General features: G+C 37.6%; 1 protein-coding gene and 1 non-coding gene across 2 annotated transcripts in view; one reads left to right on the top strand and one right to left on the bottom strand.

The window, feature by feature from the left end:
* The window catches only part of SLC9A9 (solute carrier family 9 member A9), a 564963-nt gene that overhangs the window by 462564 nt on the left and 78669 nt on the right, over positions 1 to 23730 (bottom strand). The window lies entirely within an intron of this gene.
* Positions 4832 to 4939, top strand: LOC126026826 (U6 spliceosomal RNA). Its single transcript, XR_007502040.1, has one exon. It is a non-coding gene; the product is annotated as a U6 spliceosomal RNA (small nuclear RNA).

The following is a 23730-nucleotide window of genomic DNA, read 5'->3' as shown; positions in this document are numbered from 1 at the left end:
TTCAGACTCTGAAAGCTTATATGGAGACCCCAGGAGTAGATTAATAGCCGGAAGTAGCATTGATTTGGGGTTGCTCATCAAATCCTTTCTTCCTGGTCCACAGACCCTACCTTCATCCCGGATGCCTCCTACCCTCAGTACACTCTGGGCAAAGAGGCCTTGCAAGACAATAGGATGAAACCTAAGAATCCAAATCAATGGGCAAGGTACCCAGGTCTGTCCAAATATATTACAGAAACACTGGGGGAAAGAAGGTGCTAGGGTAGGAATTTGGACAAGGTATTTGAGCTCTTCAAAGAAGATTCAGAGCCTGTCCACCATACATGTATATGGTGATCAGCTTGATGGAAAGAAATGAGATGGTGGAGTAAAAACAGTAATGTAAACTGGGTGGTCTGAACTTCAGATGCTCAGCTAACCAACTATGACTTCTCCCTAAGTCCAATTATTTAATACATAAAATCCACTTAATTTTAAGGCATTTCTGAACTCTATGTGCATGCTTAATTTTCACTGAGTACATGCTCAGCCTTGGTACAACAAACAATGACTGATTTACTTGGTTGCTTCCTGGCCTCTCTGAGTCCATCCTTCGTTCTGCCCTGGGAACATCATGAGCACATCATGAGTACACCAAGGGCTATTTATCTTCCTTTTTATATTACAGAACCTGAATATGGGGATACTCCATGAACTTATGCTGAATGAAATTTACTTGTTCAAAAAAAGAAAGGAAGTTCTGATATAGGCTACCACAGAAGATAGCATGAAAGCGATATGCAAAGTGAATGAAACCAGACACTAATGCAGAAATATTTTGTGATGATACTTTCATGCATCATCTCTAAGAAGCAAAATCGTAGAGAAAAAAACTGATGAAAAGTGACCAGAGAGTTCAGAGGAGAGAATGATGAGTTAGTTTTAAATGTTTTCTTTTGGAGTGATTACAAAGTTTTCAAAATGGAGTTAAGGATTACCAAATCATTGCAAGTGCAATTAACTGTACTGTGTCAGACACTTGGAATTGTTTGACATAGCAAGTTTTATATTATGTCTACTTTATAACAGTTCTTGAAAAGGATGAAGGAACACTATCACTACTGCCCACCACTCATGGATCTTATCCTCAGATTGGCCACAATGAGGAGTTTGAAAAGGATCTGGGGAAGGAGTAGTAAACTAATAGTCAGCAGGTTGTATGGAGTCTTGTCAAAGAATTCATAATTTAGAGGAGAAAAAATGGAAAACACTGATTTCCTGTCTCTGCTATTTATATGAGCATGGGATCCAACAGAAACTATCAGATAGATCAATCCAGGTAGTCACCCCAAGAGATGTAACAAAGCAATAACAATTGAACAAGAGAACTAGAAATACATGTGTCTACTTGACTCAATGGTCCCCAATGCCAATGATTATTCAAATCCCTTTGCCTTTGTATTTTTTCGTCATTTAGAAAGCTGTCCTAGTTTTGCTCACTTAATAGTTAATGACCTCTGAGAACAGGTGAACATTTTTGCTAATTTAATAGAAGTAGCTGTTACCACTAATATCATTGGGTTCTGGAAGGAAAGCCTGAGAGCCCAGAGCACTTCCGGCTGGAGGCCCAGAAATAGTCTTGCTTTTCCTGGGCCATAGTTAGGATCTGAGTGATTTCTAGAAGAATTCCTCCACCTTCTGTCTTTGTGGTGGCCACTTTTCCAGGGTGACAGACCATGACAACTGGGAACCAGCCTCAAGAAAGCTAACTCTTGGCAGCCAGTACAGCATGGAGCACAGACTGTGCCAAAGCAAATCTTTGTTAGCCATTTTCGTTCTTAATCCCTCTCACACATAAGCCTTCTTATCAAAGAATTTCAGCCACTGAGATGTCTAGATCTATTTCAATGGGGGGGTTGGGAGTTATTATACAACATTTAACATATTCCAAAGGCATAGGAATAAATCAACAGAAACTAATGAGAAACATATATCAACCAAGCTTAGATATGAAAAAATCATACACGCAGTTCAACTTAGCTCCAATTTCTACTTCACTAACAGGAGAGATCTTTAGCCCCCTTCCAATGATAAAAAATGTTTAAGAAACACAGTGAAAACTTGGTCTACATTTGCTAGCTAATGCATTTGTGCATTCATTCAATATGTGGACCAAGTTCAATGTGTATTAAAATATCATGAGAACAGCTTACCCAAGCTCTCCTCTACATTCTGTATTATTGGCCTCAACTTTCCCATTTTCTCAGTGTATGTGTTTTTGTGTGTGTCGGAAGACGTGGTGGATCACACCTGGTTATGCTCAGAGATCACTTTTGGTGCTGCTTGAGAAACATTATGTGTTGGAGGAGATTTGAACCCGTGTTGGCTGCATGCAAGGTAAGTGCCTTAATCCTTATACTATCTCTCTGGTTCACTCACTTTCTATTCAGTTAAATAAAAAATAGCTGGTGGACATCTTTAAGTTATAATCCTTTCTATAGCATAATACCATTAATAGTTTATCCTTCTCTCATCTCAAATATCCTGAATGTTAGATGCACAAATCTTCCCCTCTGAAGCCTAAATCATCTATCTTCAACACTGTAATTAACTTGTGGTTCTTCTCTCACCACTGCAGATGTCCTCACAAAAATCTATTTGATGACACTATCTTGCCACAAGCTAGTAAGTGGTAAGCCATGCATGCTTCTTTGGCAACCATGCCAGCATTTAGCTTGGCCACTTGCCAATCACTTATGTTGTGGCTACTTCACATTGCTGACCCAGTAGGTGATTCAGTTCCCATAATAACCAGCTGGGAAAGTTCACAGATAAGGAGCCATTAGTACCCAGAGATTCAGCAATTTGTTTAAGGTCACAGATGAGGAGGTGGGAAGTGAACTAAGTGGTGTAGCTCTAGCTCTTTCCTCGAATTCTTTCTCTAGATGTTGAAAGAAAGTCCCAAGAGAAGTATCTGGTGGCCATACAGATGACCAACTCATCTAATGGGCTAAATCCAACTGGATCTATTTAACTAATGATAATATTGCACAGACTCAGAGCTAAACTCTCATCTTGGGAAACAAGAAGTTCTCTCCACTAGGACATAGAATTGTCTGTAACAAACTCAATAATGATACAGATGCAAGCTACACTTCTTGTACCATTGGCAAAAGAAAAATTCAAATAAACTCTTCTTACTCCTCATTTCCCAAAGAGAAAAAAAAAATCATTGAAATATCTTTGTTAGTTTTGCTTTGTTTTGTTTGGGACTATGCTCAATGATTTCTCTTGGTGCAGTTTGGGGACCATTGTGGGTCCAGAGATCAAACTAGGGGTTGACACATAAAAATCAAACTCTGTGTCTGATGTATTATAACTCCAGCCTTCCATTGAAATTGATTTTGGAACTACTTAAATTTAAATCTTAGTAATGATGAAAGCTTCTGTGATTTATAGTGGAAAGCAGAAAAAGATACTATACGTCCTGAAAGCTAAAAATGAAAGGACCCCAAAGGCCGGAGAGATAGCATGGAGGTAAGGCATTTGCCTTGCATGCAAAAGGACAGTGGTTCGAATCCCGGCATGACATATGGTCCCCCGAGTCTGCCAGGAGCAATTTCTGAGCATAGAGCCAGGAGTAACCCCTGAGCGTTGCTGGGTGTGACCCAAAAGCAAACAAACAAAAAATAAATAAAAGGACCCCGGCCCTTTGGGGATTCCATAATAACTCAACAATTGATGTTTTGTTCAGTTCCCAGGCATGGTAGATTTTAAAAAGGTGTGCTTGAAATGAAAGTAGATTTATTTTAACTCTGCAGCAAGTTTGGAAAATTAGGCTGGGAATGAAGTCCTTTCTCCTTGTTTGTCTCACATGGTAACAGATGAGGAGCATTGGCATTACTTCCAGAGCAGTGGCTTCTATACAGCAGCCTGGAACTTCTGACTGAAAGAACTGTAAAGTTACAAAATAAGAAAAATTTTTATGAAAATATTTAAAGTATAGTTGTCCATTGATAGAGTTCAGGATACCAAGTCTTTGGGTAACTTGTTTCCTCAGGAACAATACTTTTAGAGAAAAATAAGATGAGTGGGCATTTAACTAACACTGCTCACAAAATATAGTGGCAAGTAAGGTTCTGGGTTCCAGAGTAAGTGATAAAAACGTTCATATTCCTATTCTGCTATTGACTACTTGCAAGACTTAGAGCAAGTTTCTTAGTCTCTCTTCTCACTGTCATTAATGACCTTGGCTATGCTATTTTCAGATACTCTTTCCTAAAGATTTGCTCTTCCATCTGAGTTATCATGTCTGTGTTTGAATATCAGAACCGTGGAAGCTCAAACATCTGTGTTGTACGAACAATTTCCCTTGTGAAATTTGTAATAGGCAATAGGCTTCCGGTAATGCTTTTGATAAAAGGTTGTACCCTCCAATTCCACCTAAGTAGTAGCAAATTGTATGGCTTTATCTTTTTTTAATATCCAAGTAGTCTTTTACGGGAGTGAGATATGGGATGCAAAGAGAGTTGAGGGAAGAAGGATGAATGGGGAACCCTAAAGCTAGTAGAGAGAAGCAATCAATATGGTCAGAGATATGGTATTGGAATATTGTATGCATGAAACCCTATCATTGACAGTATTGAAAATTGAAAATCATGGTGACAAAAATAAGATGAACAAATTTTAAATGATGACTAAATTTTTCTTCATTTTTTTCTGTAGGTAAGGAGTATCACACCTGGAAATGTTCAAGTTTACTTCTGACTTTACACTCAATGATAACCCTGGAGGAACTTAGTGGACCATCTGTGGTTCTGGGGATTGAATAGGGGCAGACTGCATGCAAGGCAAGAATCCTACCCAGTGCTTGCTTACTAAAATTGGAAGGATACAGAGAAGATTAGTATGGACCCTGCACAAGGATAACATGCAAATTTGTGAAGTGTTCCATATTATTTGCATGCTGGGAACAGGGGTGGAAGGAGGACAACACTGGTGGTGGGAATGGTCTTGATTTAGTGTCACTATGTACCTTAAATTTTACTGTGAAAGATTTGTAATTCACCTGGGTCACAATAAAAATTTAAAAATAAAAAAAGAATCCTACCCAGTGTGCTATCTCTTCATCCCAAATAAATGACTTTATTTTCTGTATAGGATTAAATTGGATTCAAGATGTAGTTCAAGAAATTTGGAGATTCTATTTATTAATAGAATAAACTTTACTTTCTTTTTGACTTCTAAGATTGTTGGGTGGTACCTCTGGAAACAACTAAATACCCTCAAATAGAGCACTGAGACCAAAGCTATAGGACCATTAAACTAATTTTATTATAGTAACTTTGTATTAGAACATGTATCAGTTCTTCATAACTATAAGTCAATATCTGCTACATGAATTTTATCATAAAATACAATTTGATCTTGTCACAATACATTTGATCCTTTTTTGTGATTTAACCATTCTCTTTCCTCCCATTCTTTCTGGTAACCACTACTCTGGTTTTATACTCTAAAAGTGTACTTGGGCATTTGCTTTCCTTAGTTTGTTTATTTAGTTCACCATATTTTTCTTTATTCCATATTTGAATGGCTACAGTATATATGTATGTCTATCTCCATCTGTCTTATTTTATTTAAGAATAGTAACCTCTAAGACTATCATTGCCCTCAAATGGCAGAAATCTATTTTTATATTTTTATATCAAGCAGTATTCCACTGTGTGTACTGTACACACAGAAATATATCACATCTTTTTAAATTATGTGCTTGAGAGAACTGTGTTTGTTTCTGAATGCTGCAATAAGCATAGAGATACATATTTTTCTTTCAATTGATGTTTTGTGATTTTCAAGTAAATATCCATAAATGGGATAACTGAATTATTCAGAATGACTACTTTAAGTTTTTGGCAATGTTTACTGTCAAATTAATTTCCTCCTGCTTTCTGTAATGGCTAAGAATGAACAATTTATATTCCCACTAATTGTACATGGAGTCTTTTTTCTCCACCTACTCTCCAACACTGGTTTCCTGTCTTTCTAATATAGGCTATTTTCACAAATATGAGGTGTGATATTGTTATGATTTGCATAGCCTTTAAAATAAAAAAATAAAGAAGTTCTTTTGATGAAGTTGTGCTATTTTTACTGTTGTGAAATTTTACTATTTGTCTTACTGAGCTCCTAAAACTTATTAGAAAATCTAATTTGCTGCTACTTAAAAAGTTTATTTTGACCCTACCTCAACATCAAGCTTAGAATCATTTTATCTCATATTCTTCCTTACATCTGTATCAAAATAATTTATTACCCATTGGATTATATCTGGTTTTTTTTTTTGTTTCCCTTTTAGTCTGAGAGTTCTCTGAAAGTGAAAATCATATAAGGTCTGTCATTAAAAACTAGCATCTTGTCAACTTTTCATTATTTACTTAGTAATTGATAACTGAACATCTATTACATGCCAAGCACAATTCTTAATGCCTGGATTCCAACATACACAAAGATAAAACCCTATCCTCTCAGAACTTCTGTTCTAGTGGAAAAGAAGGTTCATTAAATGTTGCACAGACATAATGTACCCTAAGTAAAGGACTCTTTGAAAAAAAAAAAACATTTCCTCTTCTTTCAGTCTTTACCTAAATTGTTGAGTGTTTTTTTAACTGATATTAAGATTGAAGACTGAACAGTCTCTCTTTATTCTGCACTTAATTCTCATGATATTCAAAATACATGACTCCAGTGGGAAACATCTGTAAAAGGCAAACACACCACCTTTCTGAGTTCCTGTACATTAATGAGAGGGTAGTTAATTGGCTCACTAATCAGTTTTTGAGCAAAGGGCTAACATAATAATGGGGCAGTAATGAGATAACTCTTCTGAGCCAGGCTGCCAGCTAAACATGTCTGGTTTGTAAAGTATTAATCAGCTCTGAGTCAGTGGGTAGAGGATATTAAGAATGTTGTTACTTCCTAAATAAATTATTTTCCATTTATTCTTATAGTCGTAACTGGTATATAGTTTTAATATATACTAATTTGAGCAAAGTTCAATTATTGAGTCATTCTAATAATATTCTTTGATTAGAATACCAAGTTACAATATTTTATATTATAAAACATTCATGGAAATAGCAGAAACTTCATGCAACATAAAAAAATGCTGAGACAGGATGTCATATTTAAGATTTCTCCTATAAGGGGCTGGAGCGGTGGCGCAGGGCATAAGGTGTCTGCCTTGCCGGCACTAGCCTAGGACAGACCACGGTTCGATCCCCTGGCATTTCATATGGTCCCCCAAGCCAGGAGCAATTTCTGAGCAAATAACCAGGAGTAACCCCTGAGTGTCACTGGGTATGACCCCAAAAAGCAAAAACAAAAACAGATTTATCCTATAAGGATCATGCTTTCTAGGTCTTTCAAATCATTTCATCAGAAAAACAAAATTTTCTGTTCCAGTATTTTAATTAGCCCTTTAACTAGAGTCATCTCCCTGGATTTAATAAGAAATTAGCACTTTTCATTTTCCGATTACTCATTATTCCAGGTACATTTAATGTTCTTCCTGTTAGTCATTTGCCTTTTCCAATTTTTTACCAAGATGTTCTCACAGAAATTGGAAACATTTTTATTTTGGGAAGACAGCAGGGAGAATAATGAAGTTTGAATAAAAGAAATAAATCTTTCTTAGGAAACCATTCAATACCTAAATAAGAATTCTATAGAAAAGAGTTTCCAAGTTCCCATGAAAGGCCACACTGTCCAGGAATGTGCAGTGACAGATGTCAAGTTCAGGTTTCAAATATCTGGGTTGAATGTTCATGCATTTAGTTTATGAAGAAAACACATTTTGATTACAATCTTGTATTACAGTTACTTCCAGTGTGCTATTCTATTCTCATGTTTTATAAACACCTACAGAAAACATGATTTCCTGGCAGTTATGGTGGTACTTACTTTTCTCTAGATATAATGAAATTTTGCCTGAGATAATAGCAACATTTTAGGTAAGTATAAAGAAATAAACTAGTTATAGTCTTTTAAGACTTTATCATTGCCCTCATATCAAATCGCCATATTCAAGAATGCTTATATTAACCTAATACTAAAATATGTCCATATGTTCTGTTAATATTTTTTTGGTTTATAGGCCACATCTGATGACATTCAGGGGTTATTCCTGGCTATGCACTCAGAAATCGCTCCTCGCTAGGGATCAAACCAAGGTCCATCCTGGATAAGCCACTTGCAAGGAAAATGCCCTACTGCTGCGTTATTGTTTCACTCCTGTTCTGTTAATATTTAATATGCACTTCTCATTTAATGTTTATATCTACCTTTCTGCTCAGAGAACATGTTGGATATTTAAAATATATTTAAAATATATTTTAAGTGGCTAGTACTTTTTTCCATACTCTTTATGAATATATTTTCTTTTATCACGGAGATGGAAAGAATGCGAACTATGTTTTAGACTCCATTAGCACTTACTTTCTACATAACATTCATATTTTGCCATTCAATAAGAGGCTCTGGCACTGGATTTTAGAGATAAGAGGGAATTAGAAAACATATTTTTCCTCCAGCAGTGGCAGAATTCATCTTGCAATGTCCTTGAAAGCTTTCTGATGCCAAATGCTGGGAGGTTATGGGTGAGGTAGAAATAGGTATAGCAATAGCATCCCTGTAGCTCTTAATTTGAGAGACATTCCCCACTTTCTGGGACAAAAAAAGTAGAATCTGGTGACGTTCTTTTTATTTTCTTCTTCAGCTCTTTACAAAATTTTGTATATCTATAATTACTTTTATTTTTGGTACAAACTATTCATTAACAATCTTTCTAGAGCAGTGGTCCTCGAACTATGGCCCACGGGCCACATATTGTATTTGTATCTGTTTTGTTTTTTTATTGCAAAATAAGATATATTCAGTGTGCATAAGAATTCATTCATAAGTTTTGTTTTTACTATAGTCAGACCCTCCAATGGTCTGAGGGACAGTGAACTGGCCTCTGTTTAAAAAGTTTGAGGACTCTTGCTCTAGAGGGACAAAGCTTAAAAACAAAATTGTTTTGTGTAAGCTTACACAGATGCAGTAAAGATAAAACAGAATAGAATAAAACAGGAAATAGAATATGAAAGATGGGCCCGGAGAAATAGCACAGCGGTGTTTGACTTGCAAGCAGCCGATCCAGGACCAAAGGTGGTTGGTTCAAATCCCGGTGTCCCATATGGTCCCCCGTGCCTGCCAGGAGCTATTTCTGAGCAGAAAGTCAGGAGAAACCCCTGAGCAATGCCAGGTGTGGCCCAAAAAACAAAAACTAAAAAACAAACAAACAAACAAAAAAGAATATGAAAGACTAAGAGAGGGTTGAGTATAGGGTAGTCTAGGATAGGATAGGATAGGATAGGATAGGATAGGATAGGATAGGATAGGATAGGATAGGATAGGATAGGATAGGATAGGATAGGATAGGATAGGATAGGATAGGATAGGGTAGTATAGGATGCGATGAGACAACACAGGATGGGATAGTATGGAATGGTATTGGATAAATGGAACAGAAGAGGAAATGGGTAAGTAAAGAAATGTGAGATGATAGGAAGAGAGAGAAGAGAGGAGAGAAGAGGTATGGAGAGGAAGAGAAGAGAAAAGAGATGAAGGTAAAGGAGGAAGGAGATGTACTGTTATAGAGGCAAGATTGATTATATCATAGATGTGGGCAGCTGCAGTTCAAAATTTAAAGTTTCTTTATTTATTAAATTTAAAGTCCCATCATGGAGCTATCTAGAGATTTTTAAGTTTTACCCATAAGCACAAATTCAGGTAATGCTGAAAGAGACTAATAAGTAATAAGACTATTCTACCAGCCAGAAAATTCCAAGGGCTTTAAGAACTTTTGCCAAGAATTCAGAATAAAGATCAGATCTAGTTTTCAATGTACTGAAAGTCCCACTTCCTGGAGAAACACTGAGAGAGATGAATAAACTCACATTAGATCACAAACATTAAAGTGCTGAACCATAGAGCTGAATGAAAGCTGGGTCTCCATAATACAAAGCATGTGCTCCAGCCTTGGGAGGTATTCTCTATGCCTTGTATTCATTTATATTTTAAGATGTCACCAAATGAACAAATGAAAAATGAAGCAAATTTGAGGTATGTTTTAAACTAAGTAAAATAAAATTTTACTTAATTTTCTTCTCCACTTGGACTACTGTCTACTAGAAATTTCCACCTCAAAAAGAATGAAATGTCTATAACTTTAAAAAGATATACTCTGTTAAATACTTACTGAAATGTGAGATATTTCTACCCATGAATGAAAAATACTACAATCACAACGATAAGGTTGACCACTTATTTTCATTAAACTTACAGGTGAATCTTCCTTACTCAGTGTACCTGACTATAACAAAGTTAAGTAAACTCCAAGGTTCAAATTCAATTCACTTTAGAAATCTGAGTTTTATTTGAAGATTTGGCTTCAAGTCATGGTCTTTCCATAATGTGTTTCAGTTATTATTGATCCCCTTTGTTTTTATTAGATTCTCTTTCAGAACACCCAAACCCACACAACGGCAGTGGCGGTTCCCACTGCCAAGCCACAGTATCTCCTAGGAATTTGTTAGAAATACAGATTCCGGGTCTCATCTAGATTTACTGAATTTAGCTTTCTAGAGATGTGTCAAACCATCTTTTGTTGGAATAACTGGTCTTTATTCTATTTAGGATAATTCTTCTTTGCTGGTGCTTATCACAAATTGGATTGAAGCACCTTTTGGATTGGCCCATTACCCTAGCTATTTTCCACCCCAAAGAATAGTCTCTTCTTCCCATTAAAGACCCTGGGTCTCAGGGAGAAACTGCTTGTGGTTTTGATTTTCCACAACTGAGCAAACTGCTTGCTGGCCTTAGAGTTAGGAACAGAAAGCATGTGGTGCCCTTCAACTTTGTGTGGATTATTTTCTACATCAGTTTTACTACCAAACTCACATCTCTCCGATCTCTTAAGATTGGGACATAAGGCTTCCACTTTACTTGTGCCTGGAACAGGGAACCCATCTATGACTAGCGTGGTGTTCCCTGGGGTGATTTCATGGTTGCTCAAGACAAAAGCCTGGTAATTTAAAAAAAAAATTGGTTGTTCAGTAGCAGGCTATTTAGTTTTCAGTTGTTAAAGTTTTTCTTCTGTGTGCCTTTGTAATTCACATCCAATTTCAGAGCTTTATGATCAGCAAAGATAGCCTGAAAAATGTCTATCCTCTTAATTTTAGAATGCATCAAAAAAGAGAGTTTCAGAAGTACAAATTCTAATGCTCTGCTAATTTCTTAATAGGCCATCTGCTAAGCTCAAAGAAGAAAATCCAAGGTCAAGCCTTGAAATTCAGAGCATGAAATTTGAAGTAATGTTTAATTCTGGTGCTGAAGTTATTGTGATAGCTTTAAAACATTGTCCCTGCAATTGGGCGTTGCAAGACTACCTTATACCCTGAAGGAAATAGGTTGTGTTTTGCGTTCAGCATCTGTCTTTTAGAGTTTAAGATTTTTAAGGTGCATAGGACTGAAATGTCAGTAAGTGCCTTTTTTGCCATATGTGACTCCAATTTCCTTGAACCTCTGGGGCTATGATTTGCATGGGCAGTGGGGGATGGAGTATCATATCTCTCATCCAATCCCCTCTCAAATCAGCAGCTGAGGTGTTTTGCTTTCTCGCCCAATCTCCCATCCAGCAGACCAGCTGAGAAGTTTTGCCTTTTTAATTGGGGCCATTGGGTTAAAGTGTCAGGCGCCCATTCCAATCGAATGGACATCAAATGTTCTAATCTGGATTCTCCAGCGGCCCGTGAATGACAGAAAATGAGAGATTCTTGAAAACTTAAGTTGATGAGAAACTAAGAGTGGGACACATTGAAACTTCCTTTTCTGGAATTCCCCTAATTTTGTTATGCAAAAAGGATTAGATAGCTGGAGACTTTTAAAGAACAGTCAATTCATTCATAGTTCCTTTGGGGAAATTACAGAATAGCCTATCATCAATAGCCAATTCAAAAGACTGGCTTTTGGTAGACTTAAAAGACATTTTTTTTTAAAATATTTCCATTTACCCAAAAGTCAGAAGACTCTGCCTTTTAGTTCCTCCTTTCAATAATAAAGCCCCCATGTGACAGTTTTAATGAACTATTTTGCCTCGGGTCATGTAGAACTTATCCACAATGTGTCAATATTTTGTTGACATGGTTCTATGCCCTCTAGGTGAAATTTTTCACCATGTTTATATTATACATTACATGGATGACATCTTAGACTGCTCTACTAACAGAGAATTACAATGTTTGTATGAATATGTCATCACTTGCCTGCAGACTGCTGATGTAAGAATACCCACAGAAAAATTCAGATTTTGTTTCTATTTCAATATCTAGACTTCATATTGGAGTGTACTTCCGTGCCTCCCCAAAAGATCTCTATTTATCATAAAAATATAAGGACTTTTAATGACTTTCCAAAGCTCTTAGGTGATATAAATTGGATCCATCCCTTCCTTGGAATTTCAAACTCTTAACTCAGCAACGTATTCAGCACACTGGAAGGAAATACAGACTTAAATAGTCCAGTTGTTTTAAAGGTGTCAGAAGATCCAAAGGGAATTGTATTTCTTCATAGACAGGCTCCAAAAATCCTCTCTTTTCAGGTTCACACCAGAAGAGAAGGTGCGGCTTTTAATTTTCACAACTCTTCATTCTCCTACGGGTGAAATTGCTCAGATGTCTGGGCCTTTAGGATGGATTTATTTACAGAGCAAGTAACCTTGCACATTTGTACCCTATTTTTATTGATCACTGCTCTTATTATCAAAGCAAGACTCAGACTGATTTCTTTTTTAGGTTTTGATCCTGAAATAATAGTCCTGCCAATTCCAAAAAAGGGAAGTAGATAGAATGCATTCTATCTCTCAGTGAGCCCTTCAACAATATTTATGTTTTTTTTTCAGAAGTTTTTTCCTTTTATCCTGCTAAAAAGATTTGGAATTTTTTTTTCAGAAAGACACATTTTGTAATTTCTTCAATTATCTATTCCTCTACTATATCTAAGACCTCTGTGCTTTACATTGATGGGTCACCATCCAGAAAAGGCAGTATCACTGGCCCTTTATAGACCACAATAGTGTCTACAAATTACAAGTCAGCTCAACAAGTGGAACTTGCTACTTTACATTACTTACTAGCACCTATTTCAGTGCCATGCAGCATAGTAATGATTCAGCCTATGTGGTCAGCCTTTACCCTGGAATCTTCACTGCTTCCCTGAATGCCTTTAAGTATGGATTAGGAATTGCTTCAGCAATAACAAACTCTTCTACAAAAGTGTTCTGAGCCAATCTTTATCACTCACATAAGAGCCCAATCTGGCCTCCCTGGGCCAATGCCTAAAGGAAATGAAACTGCTGACTGTTTAGCCATGTCAATATTTAAGTTAGCTGCAGAAAAACAGGCATCATTCCATACAAACTCCTGAAACTTGTATGTGAATTATCATATTCTGAGGAGGCAAGTCAGATTGCTGATAAATATATCATTTGGGCACCTTTGCCCCCCCCTTTTATTTTGGTTTTTGGGCTACACCTAGTGATGCTTAAGGGTTAATCCTGGCTATGCACTCAGAAATAGCTCCTGTCTTGGGGGACTATATGGGATGCTGGGGATCTTATACAGGTCTGTCCAGGGTCAGCTGCATGCAAGGCAAACACCCTACTGCTGTACCATCACTTTGTTTCCTAATTACTTATTTCAATAATAACAATGTCTTAATTTTAATACTATTTTTAATAATCTTTTAATTCTCTTGTTCACAGTGATCCTTGGAGATATAAGTTAAACACTCTAGTTTTGCATTACAGTGCTGTATACTGTTAGACTCATAATACAGTGTTCATTATGATGATGTCTTAACAAATATTTTAAATTATTTTCCATTTAATTATGCCTGCTTTTATGATCTAATGTTTATCTCCACAGATACCCTCGAATAAGGCACCTGCATGCCATAGACTCTTGCTACAGTGCTGAGTCATTGAGTATGGTTTTGCAATATATTTTTAATTTAAGCTCATTTTCTACTATATATTATAATGACTTTGTTCAAAGTTTGTCTTCAGGATAGAAACCTGAATGATCAAGACCTGTAATATAATACTCCATGGTGTAGAACCCTCATTACCATATTACTTAGTATTCCAGACTTGAAAATTGTGATTATTTTAAGAATGTTCTATGCACATTCTAAACCTTGAAGTCCTTTTCAGCAAAGTTCACTTTCATCACGATGATTTTCTTAGGAATTGAAAGCTTTTCCATCTGACCTGTCAGCTTCATATTTTTGAAGTACTTCGACCTGTTTCACCTGAATCAGTTTTTCATCTGATATGGATCAATCTTCATTGTCTGTGTGTATGACTGTGTGTTTGGTGGCCATTTCTATGCCTGTTTAATGTCTATGTTGTATATAATACTTCCTTCTACTAGTTATATGTAGCACTTCCTTTCTCCCCCTTCCCTGCTTATCACTTTACAGATTCTTTTCTATTATTTTCTTTTATTCTCTCACCTCTGATTTATCACTTCTTCCAAGTTAACCCTTTTCACTCTCAGTTCTTTACTCCTTAGAAACCAAGTGTTCTTCCCAACCCCCAATCTGCCTTGACCCCTGGAAGAAGATGCTACTCTGCATCTTACTGCATCTTACTGATGATGCTGATTTGGTCTTGGCAGCTCCTTTTCTCCCACCTCCTTTCACCATGAACTGTTGCGCACAACTGGTTCATCTTTGAAAGACTCTCAGCTCTAGGATATATTATATGATCTATGACTTCTGTGAGACATTTTTTTTTCAGACTCTATAAAACCATGTTACCAGCTGAAGCTTGATTGGAATTCCCCTCAGATTATTTCAAAACACTTAAAGGGAACATATATCTACTTTCTTTGTATATTTTAGGTGTATTTCCTCAATATGTATAATTCTTTATTGTGTATTTCCTTATGTAGATGTAGTTTCCCACCTCCTCTTTGGATTTGTTTAGTAGGAAATTCTAGCATTGTGTATTTTGAGTTTTGTATTTTAGTTAGATCTAGGTTATAAGAATTGTTTGGTTTGTTATTATTTCCCCCCAAGCACCAACAATATCCTGTGGCACTGATATTTTTGCATAGGCACATTAAAATGTGGGAAATCTTAGATATAAAAAGGAATTATTATCAAATAGGAATGGAAACTGAATTTTTTTGTTAGAGAGGGCCCTACACTCAGAACATTTGTCATAGTATCTTGATTTGGACATTATGTCATTTGAACATTAGCAGATCACCCTTGAACCTTGGGACCTATTTTTGGAATTGGCACATTTTACTAAACTAACACCAGGAATCAATCGTTTACTAGGACAGGACCTAGAACTGTGTTGCAGGTGGGCTCTTATGCCACACTGGCAATGTCTTAGAAAATAGCAACAACTTGCTTTTGAAGGGGGTTTCCCTATCTCACCACCTACTGGTGAGATAACACCAGGAGATGCTTTATGACACCCTGACTTTGAAATAAGATCTGTGCAAACACCAAGATATCGAATTACTAAAGACTGACTGCAACAATTGCGTTTGAGAACCTTTCCTGGGAGCATGAGAAAGACTCTGGGATTAGACAAACTAGTATGCATGGAGCCTGTAGCTGATCTTATGATGGGATACTTCATGGGTAAGGACATCCTGTTTTTAGACCAAGTGTTTTTTCTTTCCATTTTCCCCAACTTTAGCTGCACCTATGGAAAAAAACTGTCACCCTTTTATCTTTTAGAAAGAGGCTTCCACCTTTTTCTTAGAATTTTTTTTTTCCCATTTTCCCCAACTTTAGCTGCACCTATGGAAAAAACTGTCACCCTTTTATCTTTTAGATAGAGGCTTCCACCTTTTTCTTAGACTCTTGGGACATGAATTACTTTGTTTTACCTCATATTTCTGCATGCTTCTATAAAGTTAAGAAGAGAGAGATGTTGGAATAAATTCTATTCTATTTGGAATAATTCTTTGCTGGTGCTTATCACTCATTATATTGAGGCACCTTTGGATGAAGCACCTCTTTTTATAGATTCCATTACCTTATCTGTTATTTACTCAAGGTGTGGTCTTTTCTTCTCAAGAAAGACCCCCAGTCTCAGGAACAAACTGTTTGATTTTCCACTATTGAGATATCTGCCTGCTAGCCTTAGTATTAGGAGTGGAAAAACTTGTGGTGGAATCTTCCTGGACCTGTAGCATCCCCTTCAATTTTGTATGGATTATTTTCTGTCTTGGTTTTTGCTCCCAGATCTGCTTCTTCTCAGTCCCTTTGGATTATGAGACATCTGCTTCAATCTATATTTTTATAACCCTCCACAGTTTTATTTTATTTATTTGTTTGTCTTGGGGACACACCCTATAGTGCTCAGGACATACTCTTGTCTCTGTGCTCAGACTCACTCCTGGTGGTGCTCAGGAGATCATATACTGTACAGAAGATTCAATTTGGGTCAGCTGCATATATATGTCTCTGGCCCTAGTTTTCTTTTGGGAGTTATGTTTAGAGGGTTGATTTTATGATTTGGTTTTGACTTAAATATCTTTCCATGCTCATGTCAAGAAATCTCAATTCTTTCTATGCTCCAGCCCTGATGTCTTTTCTCTGGTTTGAATTTCTCAAAATTAATTATGGTATGGATAGTGAAGGCTTGGATCTCACTTAGGATGCTTAAAAATATCTAGTTTATTTTACCAGGATATCCTAGAATTCCCTAGATAATGCCATTTAAGGAAGCTGCCAATTCAGTGAGATGCTGGCTCGTTATAGACTGACTGTTGCTTCATGTGACATAAAACTACATGAGACTAGATCAGTGAGAGCAATATTCCTAATTCAGATAAAGAATCAAAAGAGACATCTGGGGCCATATTATTTTTTGAAGTGCCAAGAATGTCATATGTTAGGAGCTGTAACTTAAACTGGGTTTTCAGCAGGCAATACAGTAAGAGTAAATTTGGGTGGGAAAGGGAGATAGCTCCAATGGTAAAGAGAATGCCTTGGCTGATATACCTACCCCCCAGTCCTACAGGGCCCCAGCCCATGTACCAGTACTTCCTAATATCTAGCCAACATGCCTATGGCTCCTAAGCACAGCTGGGGAGATCATCCTACTCAGGAGAAATATAGACTAATTGAGGTATGAGATAGATGGATCGTGTGGATAAATTAACTATGCTTTCCCCCAAAATTTCAGTTATTCCCTATCACTGTACTTTTTATTGCCTTTATTTTCAAATAAAATATATTTGTCTTTATCCTATTCAATAATACTAATGAAATTATGGTTTTGATAGTCCAGTTACATATTTTTTCTAGTACAAATTAAAACAACAGCATATTCACAAAACAAAACAAAAGAACTATTTTAAAGCCATCTTGCAAACCCTCAGTGCTATGATTTAGTAAACACAGATTAGTTTATTATTAAATTATGGTATCACTCCATTAGGGGATCCCAGAAAAGAATAAACATGATGACAAGCGCCTCTAGCTGGATAACATATTATGAAACAATTTCACTGAAAGGGCAGGGGAAAAGAACAAATTTAAAAATTTAGAGATTGAATCTGATGGGAAGCCCTTAGTTCTATCCCCAACACAGAAAAATATAATAAATACATAAATAAAATAAAACTCAAACAAATATAAAGGGACTTAAAGGAAAAGGGAAATGCACATATGTAATATACCTAGTCAAGAAAGATTCTTTCCATCTATGTATCAGTAAAAATGCTGATATTGATATAATTAGAGTAATGATTTTTCCCTATTGAAAAGAAATTTGTAGATCAGTGAAAAGGAAGACTAGATGAGAGGATGAGACTCAAATAATCTTAATATTCATGGTTAAAGCTGAAAATATTGGTAAGAGCTCTTGTTTTACTTAGTATGGACACAGCTGATGATACCTAAAAACATTGACAGCTACTGGCCCATACACAGTCCATCACCAACGTCTATGTAGTCTCAGCAGAGAAGGCCTAAGAGAAAGAGGCCTGATAATAAGGAACACACACAGCTCTCAGTTTGTGGTTTCTAAGGATCTTCAGTAAATGGGTTGCTTAGATAAATAACTGAATGTTATATAATGTAGAAAATATACAACATGAGTCTGGATCATCTTGCAGTACCTCAAACTGAGGGCAAGATCCTCACCTACTCCACCACCATCCCCAAACACTCCACAGTGAAGAAAAAAATGTCTGCTGGACACAGAAGCTATCTGAATGAAGACAAGTAATCAAAGCTAAAATCATGGGAAGAAAATATGAAACCAACACTCATAGACCCATCCGGCATAACTGACTCAAACAGGCTACGGGATACATTTCTCCCTGAAGAAGGATGTCACAGAATGAGCTGAGTGGAGGGGTAAAGAACCTCCACCCTGTAGACAAAGTACATGCCCATTCAGATGAAAAAGGGTCGAGAAAATAGACATAAATCTGGCAAACACATCTGCCCATGACCAAACCACCAAAGTCAAGGTACACATGACTGGTGAGGTACCACTGGATAGCTTGGGTCTTCAATGTGATAGAGTGAATGGCACTTTCTCCTTGGGAGTTTCATCTACAGAACCTCATCTACTTGGAGGAAAAGGTGAGAAAGAGTCCTATAGAGTGAAATTCTACAACATGAACAGCACCCCAAATTGTCAAAGTCATCAAAAATGAGGAAAGTCAAAGAAATCGTCATAGTGACAGTCACAGACAAGGATCCTGGAACAGAAAAAGGAGAGTTAGATGACAAAAGGGAAATATCTGAGTAAGGATTCTTAACTTCAGCTAATAATAAAAAAGACTATATGCATATGTGTGTGAAGAGGGTGTGACCATAAGAATCCTGTGCTATATGCTCTTTTTTTCTGTAAATGTACAGCTGTTCTAGAAGATAGCCAATTGTTTAAAAAAAAATTAAGATTGCATGTATCATCTCTCCCTGAGAGAGCTGTTGCCTATTCCCAGAAACCCCTCTTTGGTTAATTCCAATTAAAATGCCTTTAGGGTTAGCAATTGGCAAAGATTTGTCCATCTATCCCAATTTAGGAAAGAGGCTGATTAAGAGACACAATCTTCTCCAAGCATGCTTTGCTGGTAAAATTGCAGTCCAGTAGGCAGTTGGCACACCTTGGATGAAAGATCTCTGTGCTTTGCAGAGTCTTTAGCCCATGCTGACTGGCCTGTGAGCTTCCTATGGCATTCCCAACTACTTCAAGAATATGGGCTGTAGTTTGAGAGGATTACATTGCCAGCTGCGCAACCCTTTTGCTATGAATGCAAGTGGGAGATTCAGTTTGACCACCCAGGGTTTATGTTTCTTGGATGTAGGCAGTGACCAAGAGTGGTAAAAATTGCTAATATCAGTTTAATACTTAACTCCAGAAACTACTATATAGAATTCAAAGTAAGTTTTCCAAAGTCTGGAATCTTTCTGCCTCCTCCTCCATTTCTGAACTTTGCTGTGAAGCAATGTGTCTGGACTGTACCCTTTGTTCTGTGTCTTCAGAACTCCAAAGGCTGGTGGAAACCACAACTGCTGTGAAGAGGAGGGGCAGAAGAGTACCGGGTAATCTAGTTAATCCAACTGGTCATTTTCTGTCATCTACATGGGCAGCCAGTTGGATAGTGGAATTAGCTGAGGACAGGGATAAGAAAGAGATGAAAAGAAAGCAATCATGAGCAACTTTGTAATTGTGTATCTCACAATGATTAACTTAAAAAAATTGTTAATTGAAAGATAAAGAGGGCACTGGAGAGGGAGCATGCTCTTCCGGGTCTCACACTGCATGTAGAGGAATTGCAGAAATCATGGCAGTACTTGTGTTATGTGTGCATGTGCACACACACACACACACACACACACACACACACACACACACACACACACACACCTGCCTGGGTAGAGAATAAAGAAGAACTCAGAAGAGATAAAGAGGTGTGAACACCAGCAAGGAGAATCCTCAGAGTACCTAGCACTAGGCATTGTATGTAAGAATTTCTGGGGCATAGACAGCATGAGATACTGGGCACATGAGTACTATAGAACATACTGATGAGGACTGTTAAATAACTAGTAAGCAAACACATCTGGGTTTCATATGCTAATTTTCCACATAGGACCCAGAAAGTTAGTGGGACATGCCACAACAGCACCACCTATGCCTTCATTAGAAACCCCAATAAGGAATACCGGACCACCTCCATGGGAAACTCCAGTCAATATCAAGCAGAGATGACAGTTATTTGCGCTAAGTTCTCTCTCACACATGTGTCCCCAAATCAAACCTCTTCTGGAGAGGATCCCCAGTAACAGATGATCCCCGCCATTCTCCTCAGAGCCCCATCTCTGCTCATTCTCCAGCCAGCTCAGACACTGCAGGCACTTGTTTTATCATGAAAAGAAATTCCACTTCTTCCCCCCACTCTCTGTCTTATTTAGATAATAATTAGAACTCACCATGTTACGCTCTAACGGTTTTCACAGGCTTCAAATATCTCCACTGGTCGAGTAGCTTTTTTAGTCAAAATGATTAAGTGAAAAACAGCTTTAAATGTTTCCTGAATTAGGCAAATGAATGCTAATTAAGTCTGATTAAGTGGGAAAGCAGAGGAAAGGGGTGTGAGCCAGGGATAATTGCTCTGCCCAGGTATGATCTCCATGGCAAGAAAGAGAGGAAGTTTTCCATGAGATAAATTGGAAGGGACTTAACAGAAGTGTTTTTCACAAGAGGGTGAAAGCTGAAAGCTAAGGGGTGGCCAGCAGAATGGGGAGATAAACAGTTCTTGAAACTCAGTCCCACTTCAGGACATTTCAGGCCCACAAGGGCAGGTGTGTCAACCCTCCACTTTGTTTACTACTCCAACTGAGTACCAGGAGCTTTTTAAAGAGAGCCTGGCCTGTATATAAAGGAATGTTTCCAGGTTGACCTTGACATTAATTTGACTGGTCCACAAAATCGATTATTTTGATGTGTGGGCAATAGACTCAGAGAAAGAAGTCTGTAGACAAACCATAGCATGGAGACTGCTGGATGAAATGCACTGACCACTCAGAATTTAGAAGCTACCAAGATGTGTTTTGTTGTTAGTTTGCTTTGTTCATGATAGTCTTCTCTAGTGGCAAAGGACTTACAGATGTTTATTACTGACATACAGAAAAAGGGCCCCAGAAAAGAGAGCACAGAGATTTTCACATAACCAATTCAAATGCACACAATGTTATCTTTCAGATCATTTTCATTTTAAGGTGCTGTTGCATTTAATTTTAAAGCTCATTTTTATCCTGTGTCATAATTCTAGCTCAGTGACTAGTCTGGGCATCTGGAAAGAACTCTAAAATCTTTCTCCATGAAAACTTTACAACTGTGTATGAGGCCTTCATGGAAGTAACTCTTAGCCTCCTGAGAAGCTCCAGGTAATGTCACCAGTGCCCTGGACACAGGAATTTCTGGCTGGTGTGGAAATTCTTTTCCTCAGGGCCCTGACTCTGAGAGGGATAGCTTTTGCATTTTCATATCGTGCCAGGTGCCAATGTTTTCATCTGTTGTGTGACAAGCAATGGGGATAAACTGTTGTATATGATTAACAGAGTCCCTGCCTCCAGAAAATTGGATTTCACTTGAAAAAGAAGAAAATAAACAGAGAAGATCACTTTGGAAATTGAGACGAGCTATGAAAAGAACCACATTTGCTCAGGTAGTCAGCTGAATGCCTCTAGGAAAGGTATGACTGAGCTGCCTTAATGAAAAGGGGCTGGGATAGAAAAAAGAAAAGCACCCACAAGAACAAAGCCCTGGGACAGAAAAGAACTTAGTGTCCAGTAGAGAAACGCCAGGAGAGGAAGGGGAACAAAGCAATTAGTCTTATGTCCTGCAGTCAATCAAGATGCCATCTTCCACTTCTTCCAAATCTAATCTTTCTGACCTGCCTGACTTCAACAAGAAACCTGCCAGGTCAGGTGAGCCAGAAATCCCCTTGCAGTTATCCATGCTCTGACCCCCTTATGGCCCTTGTATTCAGAATTAAGCCTAGTTCTATAATGGGGTCTTTTCCTATTGCAAAGTTCTTAATTAAAATAGATTTTGATGACTTTGGGTACTATGCAGCTCTGTTTTTTCTTAGACACCAGTTCCTTGTGGGGTACAATGTGGGTATTTGTCATCACTCTTGGAAGAACAGGCAAACTCCACACTCTCCATTTGAGCTTGCCCCTAGCCTAACCTGCCTCTCCATCCACTTCTCACTCACTTTTCTCTAGAATCACTTTCCTTTCTTTGGTTCCTTGTAGGCAAGGTTCATGTCTATCTTAAGGGCCACATATTCCATAGCTTTGAAATAGTTTACCATTCTGTTGTCTCCTCTCCTCAGTACTCAGCCCCTTTTTCTATATACCACTTTCACCATCATTTCCTGTTGTCCATTCTGTCATCTCTCTAGCTGCTCTCTTTTGACTGATTCTGTTGGTGGAAGAAGTTCATGTTGGAAGGGTTTTGCTAACCTGTTCCCCATGGTATCTCAGTGGCCAGCTCTTATGTACCCTCGCTTCCTTCTCAATACAAGTGTGTTTCATAATCCTCTGCTTTCACTTCCTTTCACTTCAGGAATGTTAGGTTCTTTGTGGATACCACCATCTTTCTGTTCTCCATTTCCTCCTGTGAAATGTTCAAAGCTTGATTATTTTAGTCTTAGTGTCCAAGATTTTGCTGCCTTAACAGAGAGGGTCTTTCTCATGGAGAGAACCTGGTTCTTTGGTAGGTCTTTGCTCAAGTACTGACAGAAGAATCTCATGAAACAATAATAGAGAACTTGCCTACCTTTTTGCCTTTACCATGAACCCTGAGTTCCAAAAAAACAGGGGCCACTTCTTGCCAATCAGATACTTTCCCAGAAAGTGAGAAGCACATTTAATGAGCCCAAAGAAAAGATATATTTAGTATATTCACTTCATACATATAAACCCTAACTACTTTCTTCCTGATGGTACTTTGTTCATTTAAGTATGCTCATGTAGAAGGGGCAGGGCTAAGTAAGCCTATATGATTTTAAAATGTCTTTCTGTGATCTGCATCCTCCTACACACACACATACACACACACACACACACACACACAGAGATACTCTTATCACCATTAGTTTAGAAGGGCTAATGTATAATATAGAACAATTATTTCAACTACATTAAATTGTTGAAAGAAATGGGTAAGTGAAATAGAAATAGAAGGATGCTATTGAAGATTAGAGCTCAAATTGCAACCCCCCCCACTGAGCATAATAAAGATATGCATTCTAGCTTTATACTGTAAGTATAATAAAAAATAAAACAAAGAATTAATTAAATAAATAAAACAATAAAAGAATTAAAAATTATAAAAGTTCCACTATTCATATAAAATAGCTGAATATGGCACATCTTTTTCCTACTAACTGAATTTCTTTTTCTTTTTTTTTTTTTGTTTTTTTGTTTTTTTGGGCCACACCTGGTGGTGCTCAGGGGTTACTCCTGGCTGTCTGCTCAGAAATAGCTCCTGGCAGGCACGGGGGACCATATGGGACACCGGGATTCGAACCAACCACCTTTGGTCCTGGATCGGCTGCTTGCAAAGCAAACGCCGCTGTGCTATCTCTCCGG

The sequence above is a fragment of the Suncus etruscus genome, chromosome 13 (genome assembly GCF_024139225.1).
Source record: "Suncus etruscus isolate mSunEtr1 chromosome 13, mSunEtr1.pri.cur, whole genome shotgun sequence".
Taxonomy (NCBI): domain Eukaryota; kingdom Metazoa; phylum Chordata; class Mammalia; order Eulipotyphla; family Soricidae; genus Suncus; species Suncus etruscus.
The sequence above is the reverse complement of the archived record's forward strand: the minus strand, read 5'-3'. Positions and strand labels throughout refer to the sequence as shown.